We start from the raw sequence: 13,030 nt of genomic DNA, 5'->3' as shown, positions 1-13,030 counted from the left end.
GAATCCTGCCTGCTTGCTTCTTTTGCCAGTCAGGTTCTGTTGCGCTTTTCCCCTTGTCTCGTCTTATTTCCTGCTTGCCCTGTGAGATCAGGAAGGGAGTGACAAAATGAGAAGCTAGACAAGTACATTGAACAGAAGAACAGCTATACTAGGTCAGTTAGAGGTTCATATAGATCTGTATGCTGCATCTGACAGGCCGTCAACAGATGCCTCGGAGGCAACATGAGAGGCTGTAGCGTTACTGTCCTTCACCCCTCCCTTCCAGAGTCCACTGATTAGCTTTCCTGAAACAAGGAAAAAGTGCTCTTCTTTCTTGGTTCAATTTCTGATGTTATATCCACTGATCATATCCCTCTTCGTTGTCTCTTTTCCAAACTGAAAAGTTTTGGTCTATTTTAGTCTTTTGTTCTATGGAAGTCATTCCATAGTTTGGGCTTTGTCCTCCTTTTTTCCTTAAGACTGTCTTTCCTTAAGAAGGTGACCTGCAGATAGTCTGCAAGATGAGAGTATATCAAATGTGCACAGTGGCTTTTCAGTGTTTTTTTGGTTTGTCTTCTGTTGCTTTCCTAATAATCCCTACTGTTTGATTTTGTTGATTACTTTTGAGGTTGGAGCGTCACGGTTCATGTAGATATCTCAAATTTACAGGACAATGTACTCTGTAAATTGAACTTTATTTTATGAGCTCATTAGGAAGGAAGACAAACAAGCATGTCAAACAAGGGCTCAATCCCCTTTTGTACAGACTGCACTAAAATGTGAATTCACTAACTCATCACTTCATTAATTCATGAAGTTTCTAACTCACAGGTTTTCTAATTCATAACTCATGCACCTATGAGCAAAATAGTTACCTAGCTGAGGGTGAGAGTGCTCATCCTTCCTCCTCCATCATGGCGAGGGAAGCACAAAAGAATGCAGAAGACAATGGCTGCAGGAAACAGCAAGCTGCAGGGGTAATGGTTGCGCCATGACCTTTATCCTTTCCTGTCCTGCCTATGTGTTGCTTTTGCTTTGACCTAATGGCACTGCTCCCAGCATATGAGTGAATGGACACACTGGAGCCGGTGTTTTCATAGAATTATCCCATTTTCCTTAGATCTCATTCCTGATCAGTAATAGTTCAGAAGCCATCACTATCCATATGAAGATAGGACAGTTTCTGCCGCCTTGTCTAAATCTAGACTGAATTTCAGCTGCTGTTTCATCATCCAGTGTACTATAGAGTCTTTCAGCAATTCTTTGTAGTTTGCCATAATCACTTTTTTCCTGAATAATACAGTGTTCTTGGCAAATCTTTCTGCCTTATCCTCTTTTCCTGGTGATTTATGAGTATGCTGACTAGTGCAGGGCTGAGCAGTCCTGCACTGGGGGACTGCCCTCTGCTGGGAAGAGCTTTTGGAAATCTAAGTCAACTGTACAAACTCCTCTGACCCTTGCCTAGACGCTTGTTGATGCCCTCAAATAGTTCCCATGTGTTTCTGAGGTATAAATTTAAAAAGGCCTTGCTGGCTTTTGCTTACTCTTTTTTATTTTCAACAACTTGTGTTCCAAATTGTAGGTTTCAGTGGTTTGGCTTCCTGCTCTGCAATTCTCTGGATTCCCCCCTGAGATCCAGGTGCCACATTTGCTACTGAAAGTCCTCTGGCAGCTAGGCGCTTCTAAGTGAGGACAGAATCACAGAACAGTTGAGGTTGGAAGGAGCCACAGAAGGTCATCTGGTCCAAACCCAAATTCAGCTATTTCACCCCGAGTTGTTCAGAACATGGGTTGAAGCCTCCCAATTTTGGTGTTTTGTCTCATGTTTTCAAATTGTTGGATAACTATGTATACTGCCATGTCAGTAGGAGATACCTTGACTGACCCAAAACTCAGGGAACCCTTTAGGGTAAAAAGCATTGAAGCCAGTCCCATTCTCCCCAGTAGGCCTCCATTTACTTTTTATTTCCAGTGTCCTAAATCCATCCTATCTAACTGGTTCCCAACCTCTTACATCTTAAAGACCTGTCTCAGCATCACTGTGCTGTCCAGGTAGCTGTTTCAACTGCATCTCCCCGTTACACTTCCTTTCCTCATGCATTCGAAAAAAAGCCCACTCATTCGGCAGAAATACGGCATTTTTTCATCACAAAATTTTTATGAATGACTATGCCAATGCAGATGTCAACACTATACAGAGAGAAGTGCAAAGGATAGCAGTGTAAGGTCAGGTTCGAGGGGTGTTGACAGTTAGCTTTACACCACTGCAATTCATTCCAATGTGTTGGTGTGTGTATCACAAGGAAGTTCACATTGCTGTTCCTGCTTTGCAGCTAGAATGAGTTTTTCGAGGCTCTGGAGCAGAGCTATCATTCTATCTCTTTTCATGACAACAAAAGTAAAACTAGGAAAACAGGCAATGATTGATGCAGAGAGAAGATTTGCAGAGCTGCCTTTGAATTTAAGTACCTTACCATCCCTGAACGCATACCCAAAGTAAATCATAGCTTATTCCTTCTCACAAAAGTTTTTTGTAGTTTGTTTTGTGGCATGTTCCTCAGGAAGAAAAAAAGTACCTCTTTGATTTGATAGAACTTCCCCACCTATGAATTATATATAAGCAAAATTGTACTTTCTCCTTCTTCAGAAGAATTTTCTGCTAGTAGAAAAGTCAGTTTTCATTTATAACATTAAGTACCTGCAATGAAAGAAGGGGTTACATTAGACCTCAAGGGCACATAAGGCAAGTGGATCCTCTTCACCTCTCAAATACTCTAATCAAAGGTAAGGCTGGAACTGTTTTCTTAAATGCTATTGTAGCATAATCGCATATGAGCTATTCTACCTACAGTTAATGACTACTCTGTGCATTGGCCCTGTAATAAGCTCCCTTTAAGCAGTTCCTATGGTTTCTGAATGGCTGCTGAACTCAGAATGCATGGATTTTTAATAATTGTGGGACTTGAGGTACTGCAGTTTCAGTGAGCCACCTTTGCTAGTATCTGATGTATTGTGCTATGAAAAATTTACTCTAGAAATTTTCATGTGTCAGTCATTAGACTAGTATCTTTCTTTTTAGGAACAGTTGGAGGATAATTATGTTAATTTGAATTGCGACATCATTTCATAATTTTGCATGCATCAATCTTCAAAATGTAGTGATTCAATGATTTTCCGCATTAATTTTTGTATGCATCTTTAAAACATCCATCATCCTAATAGTGCATGGTGCGCCCACTTCCCACCTCATCCACCTGTTTTAGCCCTTCTCCTAGCTAGCATGGTGAAGCTCCTAGCTCTGTCTTGTCTATTCTGGCAGATGATGTAAGGAAAATGGGCAGAACAAGACAGATTTTAGACACAGCTAGAATGTTCTCTGACGAAACATCACTTTCTGGTTGATACGGCTGCATTGCTGACTGTCAGGGGTTCAGAAGCTTAGAAGTGGGATATGTTTGCTTGCAAATGTTTTTGATTGCTTCTCAACCTACAGTTAAACACACGTTTGGAGGGCTAATCATTTTCCCAGTAATGGTCTGACAGCATGGTTACTTTTAAATACTTGTCTAAACCTTCAGTAATTTTGTCTGCAACTGGTCTGTTTATAATGGCTTTTATTTGCTATATATTATTTCAATGTACTACTCTAATTTCTTCACTTATGACTTGTATTTCTGAAATCTGGACTAATTGACAACATCCCAAGCTTACAGCTACAGTCCCAAGAGTTTCCCAGTGGCACACTAATCTAAAAATCAACCAGCCAACAGGTAACACATTGCACCCACAACTCAAAAGCAAGAAATTGGAAACTCGGTTCTGGTGCAGTACATGAGTAGCACCAGACTGTGGGGCTGTTGGCTGTCCCAGAGATCTTGCAGCCTCTACAAAGAGCAGGATAAATCCTCATTTTCTACTGTTGCCTCAGAACTGGGCTTAATTTCACATACTAACAGTATAGTCTGGATAGGATCTAGGAAAAAATGTCTGTTTTATAAGAATAGGCCAGCCTAATGGTACATGCAAGAATTTGTATTGCATACAGTTTGCTCTGTTGCATAAATATGTTTCAAGTGGCCTTGCTTCTGAAAGTAAAAATAATTTTGGGCTGAAAATTCACAGTATAGTTAGTGATGCTGTTATTTGTCATTGGCACACCTCTACTTTTATTCTATTGAAGTTTTAGTTACCTGGTGCAGGTGTAAATATCTGTTTATTGTACAAGCCATAGACTTTTTTTCTTCTTGGTTTCATACCCTTGGAAAGGTACTGTATTCACACAGACCCATCACCTTCTACACTAGGTTCCTCCATCTTTCAGAAACCTCCTAAGAACCTCTCTTCTACACTCTTCTTTCCTCTACAGATCGTGTGTCTCACCTACTTTATTCTTTTAAGGACTGAGTTGTGCACTCTTCTCTGAGATCTGATGCTAAACTCATGGGGGTACATGTGGGAGGGAATCTTTCCATTACTTTTGAGGCTGCAGGTCTCATTCCTGGTGGCTGTTTCCCTAATTCAGTATTTCAGGAAGCTCACCTCTTGCTAGAAGAGGAATGCACAGCCCTGTCAGCTCACATGTAGACATGCCTCTAAAACTTCTGTGTATGCTGGAACTAAGCCTCTGAAGCACAACTCTCTTCCAGGACTTCTTGACAGTGTTAAGGACTCCTTCAATAGATCCTCAAATGTGCATTAAGTGAGCCATATCCTGAGCAGCAGTAGTTTGATTCACCCATGGAGAAGCTGTGTGATGGTAGTATATATGCTGGCTACAGCTCTACAGAATGCCCTTAACAAGTGACTCTGAATGGTTTTGTCCAAATATGTTGCCACGAGCATTTTTATCACTGCAAAAACATCTTAGCCCACAAAGTCACCCCTTTAAAAGATAGGGAAGGTGCCACGACTATAATAGGGGAAAAAACCCAAATCCATTGATTTCAGCTAAGTTTTTGTGTTCCTGTTTTCCTTCATTTAGAATAGAAATTGAAGGTGAAACTTGTGCAAGGTGAAGGGGAAAAGCATGGGAACCAACCAAAACCAGATAAGTTTATGGAAATGTGCAAATAGGGCCAAAGTCTAGAAGCCTTCAGTTGTCTCACAATAGTTTTGCCTGCATTTGTCACCACATTATCCACAGTCTATGTTATCTACTGTCCTAATATACTGAATCTGCCTGTTAATTCCTCCTTTAAGCCTTCCACTTTCTGATGGGAATGACCTCCCTGTTGACAGTTAGTGAATAGCGATTCTATTATTTTCCTTAAGGTATGAGTTGTCACCAAACCACTTATCTTTGTATCACAAATATTTACCTAACATGCATGCATTTAAATTAGCAGTTCCAACAGTTAAAAAAAGTTCTTTTAAAAGCTCAGTACTTTTTCAGTTTCTTATGATTAAAAAAATGTAATTTGTCAGGAACCAGAAGTTATTGAACCCTATATTACATTTCATTTCACGCTGCAATCAACAATAATACAGAAGTTGGGCTCATCATATGGTGTTTTATCCTGTGTTAGACAAAATGTGAAATTCCATTGATAAGGACTTAACCTCTGCTCAGTCTTCACCAGCTGTATGAAGAGATATGTTTATGGCAATATGCAATACTTATGAATGACAATTCTATGATGCACATAGTAGTTCAAAAAACCCTTGCTATTTTATGGCTAGATTGTTGGTATTTTTATAACATCAAACCAGTTTGGAACACAGGAGAGAAGGGATCAAATAGATCATCAACTCTAGTCAGTCACAATCATGAGCAACTGATTCTTTATATATCCAATTCAGAAAAGTCCACAGCATAATCAACAGACACCTTGAGGCCCAGAAAGCTCTTCAGCACTTTGCAACAAATGTAAGACCTGTAGCCTCCGAACACACCACAGAAAAAGCAGGATCATCATTACTGTAGGAGAGGGAACACATTTCAAAAGGAGTTGGTATGTTTCTCAGGCATTCTGCCCAAAGCCTTTGAAGATGGCAGCCAGCTGCATATGGCATCCTAAACAAATATAAAAACACTTAAAACTACCTTTGCAAGAAATCAGAAACTTCTCACTTTATTTTCCAGCTGCTAGACCCTACTTTCCATGGAAGCTTCCTAGTTTCAGTGAAAACTTTCAGAAATTTTCTTGTGACTTTTTCTTCTGTGAGTTCATTTACTACGCCATGTGTTCATCAGCTAAGTTCACAATTGTTCATGCGGTGTGTCACACATCACCTGGAATGTCACGGGGAAATGATTCAGAAATCAGTAGCAGCTACTTATGGTGACGGGATAAACAGAAGGAGCAAAGGATCTCATCAAAAGCAAGCAACAATCTGTGCTTTCAAAAGCTTCTTGCAATAGTATACTAACATGTATAACTAACATATACTATCTTAAACAGCTGTCTAGAATCCCAACTAAATTAGATGCTTGGTAAAGGGAGACCTAAATTACACATAATTCTTAAGCATGTATAGTTTAACTGGAAAAAAGCAGTGAAATTGGAATGTATTCACAGATATTCATCTGATAAAGGACCTGCAGAAAAGCACTTCCAGCAGGACCAAAGACAATATGCCCTATAACACAGTTTACTGCTGGTGCAGAAAAAAGCATCATTTCAGAGAAGTCTGCTGCACCTTCTGTTCTTCTGTCAGATGACCCACGAGAAAGGTTTTTTGCCCAGGTACCCATTCCAACTAGCAAGATAGGCTGGCTAATCTGGATTATCTGTGGTTGATCTGTGCAAGGCAAATGTTCTACGTTGACATAGAATAAGGACGTTTATCAGCTGAACTGCTGTTAGCCTTGTACTCCCTCTTGCCACACAAGGGCTACCTACCTATGTAGTACAAGGGCTATCTATCTGTGTAGTACTTCATAATTTCTGTATGAAAATACATTGCGTGTATTTTTTGTGTAATGATTGCATTTACTTCTTCAAAAGAGTCTCAAAATAAAGCTAGTATGTCTGCTGAAATGTAGGATGGGGAAATATTGCTTTTGTTCTGCTAGAATGGTGCTACTATATGTTAGCAAGTTTCAAGTTCTATTAAAAAAAGAGGAACTTATTTGTAATAAACATTATGCTGAGTCATATAAGTCTTCTAAAAGTAGATTTACAATTCTTTCCTAGCATTCTCATGGGAATTCCATACTTGCAACAGAGATGATTTTAATCAAAGGTGATGACATTCTTTTTGGCTTATTTTCCTTTCATTTGGTACTTTTCAGTTCCCAAGTTATTACTGGTCCATGTCATTTTCACAAGCAAATGATTTTTCATCCGTCTTTGTACTCTGAAATAACAAAGGAAGAACTCTAAAAGATGACCTGTGGGATTTATTATCACTGATGGTTAATATTTAACTGTAGGCAAATAGTACCGAATAAGAGACAATCTGATTACTTGGAAATGATGCATAGAGGAAAATACAGCCATGTTCTTTTTCGGCTTTTAATTTTGCTTATAAAAAAAAGACCTGACGTCTCTCTTTCCTCATGGTATATAAATGGATTATTTTTGCACTACACATATCAAGATCTTCATGTCATGTTTGTGTTAGAAGACCGGGGACAGCTAGTAAATGAATGAAACCATGAAATGAGGAGAGCGGATGTGCCAAAGCTCTGGCTTCTTGGCCACAGGCACATCTCAAGCTCTAACTGCATCTCATAACTAGTTGGAGTCTGTATGAAGACAGAGGCTGTTTAGCAATCGTAATTCCTCACGTGGTGCTGCTGAGGCTGACGTTGCTTGGAAATTTATTTGCAAGCTCAGCCCAGACACTTTCCCAAACAGAACACTAGCAATATCTTTGTCATCTCTGACCTGTAAACACTCCCCGAGATTCCCCTTCCCACAACTTTCTGAAGTACGTTGTATGTGCTTTGTGCCTGTAATCAATCTGAGATTTTGTCATTTTGGTAATTTTTAAAATAGAGATGAACAGTGAGAAGCTGAGAATTGAGGGGAAGGAATTTTTAGCTAGTTAGGTTTTTGTTAATGTTGTTTTATAGAAATACCTCTACCTGAGTCAAAAGTCTTCAAAACATTTTGGAAAAAAGTTGTTATTGTGGAAAAAAGTTGTTATTGCTGTTAAAGCACCTTCTGGCAAGGATCAAGAAGTTCCTTTAGAAGTCTATGATTTATTTTTTTTTTTTTTTATAAAAGGAAGATGAGACTTTATTCTAAAGAAACTAGTAAAAACACAGCCCTCCTGTCTGTGGACACAGTCAAAACTCCTTTAACAGGATATTATGATTACAAATAAAGTAATCAAATGGCAAAATTAAGTTGAGAAGTACAACTTTAATTTGCCATCCCTGTGTCAGTGCATTATGGTGCTATTTTGACATGATCACCAGGTGTTTCTGCTACAAGATCTTTCCTTCATTTGGTGCATGTATGGGATAGTGCTCTTTTAGTGACTAATTAGTCAGTGCGATTTCATTACTGATTGCATCCCCGAGCCTTATTTACCACAAAGTCAGATGTTGCTTTCAAGAGAGAATTGCTAACCTCTTTACAGACTTTTTTTATGCTTCCCCCATTACAGCATATGAATGCTATATCAGCATTAAGACATTTATATTCATAAGAGCATTGTGATGTGAAGATAATCTTATTATCCCTGTTTTACGGATGAAGGCACAAAGAGGTTAAATTACAGAATACCCGCTAGTTTTGTGTATTCGATATAAGATACCTAAGAACTCATGTTTTAGAGAGTTCAGCATTTGTGGGCAGTTTGTGGGCTCAGACCAGCGCTCAGGGACTGCAGTTGCAGATGGCACTGCTCAGCATTTCTGCAAATCTGATACCAGGGTCTCAAGTCAGAAATCCCAAAAATGAGGAACATACAGTAAGTGACCACCTGTGAAAATTTGTTCGAAGGGACTTGCCTAGCATCATTTGGGAACTCTGTGGTAGAGACAGGGTCAGAACCCACTTCTCCAGGGCAACATTCAGCTGCTTTAATTTTGAGAGCATCCTCTCTCTTCCTTATTCACTAGACAACTTATAACTTCTGCAACAGATGCAGCAGGGTTTCTGCAAATGAGTCTCATTTACAGAACAGTCACAGTCCCATTAGAGCAAGATTTATTCCGTGCACAGAAAAAAAGTAGTGTTCTTCAGAGGAAAATGTTAAAATACACACCCAGGGAGGAGGGAAGGGAGATGTTTATGTTTTGATTTGGTATTTTGTGTCTTTGGAGTGCTTCTGCATTCTCCTGGAAGAGGCTCCCCCATACTCCGCTTTCAGATTCCTCAGTTAACAACAGTAACATCTGGAAAAACCTTGGCATAAAAAATCCTTTCAGCCTGCCACCTGCACCTCCACTGTTTGAGTTAACTGCTCAGCCAATGGCAATCACAGGTTGTTCTCTTCCTACTTCACCAGAGAATTTCACGGATATTTGTTGCAGCAGGGAAGCATTAAGAGTCCAGATGAAATCTAGGGCCCCACTGTAGTCTTGGGAATTTGGGAGTGGGAAGACGGCATGGGTCCTTCCCCCTCCATTCCTCAAGCTTGCCCTCTCCTTCCCTTATCTTTCAAAATCTTGTCTTCCTTCTTCACTATCTTTGGCTTTGATTCTTCTTGCCCCTCTCAATCCAAGACACATTAGCCCAGGCTTTTCATCCCCAATCCTACTCTCTTCATCCAGGTCACATAAAATGAGTCCAGATTCTCTTATGAATCTTAGCCTTCCTTTTATCTTCTTGCCAAATAGGTCCCAATCCTCTCTTCTCAAATCCTGGTCAAATCTCTTTCTGACACCTCTGCCTACCACTCCACTGAGCGCACTGGAGTTCAGAGCCAGTGTCTGTGCAACCAGCTTCCATCTCCGATGACCTCCAGCTCCCAGTCTTCCCAGTACCTTCTGGTCTTCTAATTACCAATTGCAGTTTCCTTCTTACACCTCACCTGGAGTTCTGCATAGCAGTCTCTGGTAGTGCTTCCTCCAAAATTCAGACCTTCTTGTGCCTGTATTCCAGCCAAGCAACTTCTTGTCCCATGAAGCTTCAGTGCTGTCCAGGTAGAAGAAAATGTTGATCTGAAAGAGCAGGGAAAAGACATTTTTCACACTGCTAGTGCTCAACCGTATCCTGGTACAATGCTTCAGTTACAGAGCAAGTCCTGATTTGCCCTTGCAGTACTTGTTCGCAGATTGTGCTGGTGGAAAAGTACATGCACAGTCCCGTGCCTAGGAAGAAGCTGGCAAGAAGCACAGCATGTCCCCTTGCCCAGGGTCCTGCAGCTCCAGATGCTGAAGTATAAAAATTCATTGAGCATGGATGAAGAGTTGCAGTGTCTTGCAATGTTATCGAAATTCAGATGAGTTTTTTATGGAACAGAAAAAAAGCATGTCCCCAACACAAACCATACAGCACCTGTGAGATTTTCTGTGTCTGATCAATAGCATAATTAAACAGTCCTAAAGAAGATGTTTTTTTCATGACAAAACGTTTCTACGTGCTGTGCATTTCAGCTAACACTTTTGAACAAATATGCAACATGAAGCACACAGTGGCATCAAAACATAAAATCTACCCAGTTATTTCTGTCATGATTTGCATTTACAGGCCTTTCTCAATATGTATTTAGAATCAACCTTGAAAGCAGGCAAGAATTACAAGTCACCTCCCACATTGTTATAACTCCCTGACATAGGATGGAGTAAAGTTTGACCTCTTAGGCTGTGCATATGAAATATGTAATGTTTCTGTTGTGCTTATTTTAACTGAGTAGGCTCTATATTCCCTGAATCTAAAAGTTGTTCAAGCCTCCAACATATATTTTGCACTGGTAATGTTAAGAGCTTGGCTTAAAACGAAAAAAGTATGGAAGACAGGTCAAAAATACTATTTGGTTTGAAGATTGATGTGGAATGTTTCTCATTTTCCCTTGAGGCGTCATGCTAATGATTCAACTTGCAAGCTGCCTTCTCTGGAATTCTATTTATATTTCTTTCTGTAAGGTGTTTGACATCTTTTGGGGGAGCTATAATGCAAGACATTACCTCTTACCATGCAGTAATCAGGAGCTCAACTTGTCCGGACATGTTAAGGGCATAAAGTTAAAATGTGCTTCTAATTAGGCATGAGTTTAAGATGACACCTGAATGTTTTCTAGAACTGGGTCCCTAGCTCTGAATATCTTTGAAGTGATCTCTAAAGAAGTAATTTTAAATTAAACCTCTCATATCTTTATTCTAGATTCTTGTATACAACTGTATTAAGCAATTAGCTGGCTAACAGCTTAATAACAATTTCATGAAACAGGCAACCAGAAGCCTTAGCTTATATACCCATGATTCCACTTCTCAATTCACTTCATGTTTTTTCACGGATTTTTTGTACCTATATTTATGAGGTACATGCTAGAAAACTTGAGTGAGCTAGAGTCACTGAGATCATGTTGTAGGTGTGGGTTGGGGGAATTCCATGGAAGACATTTACAGGACATATGTAAGTCTAAGGTGTGGCATAACTGTCAGGTCTCTTGCTTCTTTGTTGAATCCAATGGTAATTCAAAATGCAGGCATCCAGCCTTCTTCTGTTGTAGGTCTTTCTTAAAGGAATTAAATTTTAAAGTGTTTATTTGATTCTGTGGGCTTCTGTGGCTGATGAGTGGAAGTGGGAACAGCAATGTGGCCAAAAAACCATTCCCAGTTTTTTATCTTAACTGATAACATTTCCCCTTAGATTTTACTTTTCTACCCATTTACCCAATGGAATTTAGAAAAAAACCCTCATAGACAAGATAATTGATAGATTTTACCATTTCTTTTACCTCAAAAAGAAATTGAAAGAGTGTGGCCAAATAGAAGCCAATGTAAAAAGACAGTTTCATTTGAAATTTAAAACTAAAACCCACTCAGCTTTAGAAAATTCTCTTCCAAAAAAGATTCCAAGCCAGGAAACAATTTTACTGACATGCCTCCTACCTTACCATCAAGATACAGGATTTCTTTAACACCAATTTGTAAAAATCCCCAAAGCTTAAGTGCTTCTTCAGCACTTCCCTGATAATATAGGAAGCATTTATTTGCTAGTCGTAGCACTTTATGCCCACATAACTGTTTGCCTCATGAAAGCATAAACCCCCATTATTTGCGACAGCTGTTTTTTAGTCACCTTCAGAATATAGTAGTGAGAGGAATTCGATTTTTGAAGAATTTTCTTTACTGCTCTGCAGTTCCTTAAAATGTATTTCTTTTATCTAGAATTCTGGCAGAAACCTGACCTCATTCTACTCCTTCAATAAAGACAGAATATGCTGGGGTTTTTTTTTGTTTTTTTTTTTTTTTTGTAATATGGCAATTATAACACCAAGAATGGCTTTAACTAGTTTCTGTATTTTAACTACTTTTATTCAGAGCATTTGACTGTAAGGGCAGCCATGTTTTCATGTCTCCAATTGAACTAGATCAACTAGTTACCTCTCAGAACTATTTATTACTGTCTTCCTCCCAATCATACAGCTTCCTTCCTTTCAGATGACCTGTTTTCAAGTCTTCATTACTCTACTTTTTCCATCTCAGCCCTGTGTAGGCAATATCTGTCCAACTCCCTGGTGGGACTTAATGTAGATGTCTGTCCCTGAAAATGGACATTTTGTCAGAGGCTCGAACTGCTATGCTTTTGGTTGTTGCACACTTAAACATTTTCTTAACTTTGTGGTACCAGTCATGTAGTATAGTAATAACTTGCATGGGAATGATGTACAAATGTGATCCCACATTTTGTCTTAATAGAAAAAATAGGAGCACATTCACTTTGCAATGCATCTGCCTGGGAAGGGCAGTTGGCCTTCCTGTTGTATATTGTGGAATTCGGGCCAGCCTGTCAGGGTACCCTATTTATAATTATTCAAGACAAAATTACCTGCAGCAGAAATAGCTGCAGGAAAATTCCTATGGCACATTTCATCTTTTGGTTGAAAGCCCAAACTGATTTATCTTTTCTGTTTTCAGGAGGTTAATGCCTACATACAGTTTGCTTTTTTAGTTCTTGGTCTTCTGATAAAATTGCACATTTTCCAT

At 39.3% G+C, this 13,030-nt stretch overlaps 1 protein-coding gene across 2 annotated transcripts in view; it reads left to right on the top strand.

The window, feature by feature from the left end:
* The first annotated feature begins 2,617 nt into the window (after positions 1-2,617).
* Positions 2,618-13,030, top strand: part of SPIC (Spi-C transcription factor) — a 30,583-nt gene continuing 20,170 nt past the window's right edge. The window contains exons 1-2 of one of the 2 annotated variants that reach the window (XM_075754866.1): positions 2,630-2,763; positions 6,498-6,665. The gene's annotated coding sequence lies outside the window, so the exon portion shown is untranslated. Of the gene's footprint in view, positions 2,764-6,497; positions 6,666-13,030 lie in introns of both variants that reach the window. The other variant, XM_075754857.1, reaches the window with a different exon arrangement.

This window comes from Balearica regulorum, chromosome 1 (assembly GCF_011004875.1).
Source record: "Balearica regulorum gibbericeps isolate bBalReg1 chromosome 1, bBalReg1.pri, whole genome shotgun sequence".
In the NCBI taxonomy this organism is placed as follows: Eukaryota; Metazoa; Chordata; class Aves; order Gruiformes; family Gruidae; genus Balearica; species Balearica regulorum.
Note: the sequence above shows the minus strand (reverse complement) of the source record. Positions and strands in the feature narration are given on the sequence as shown.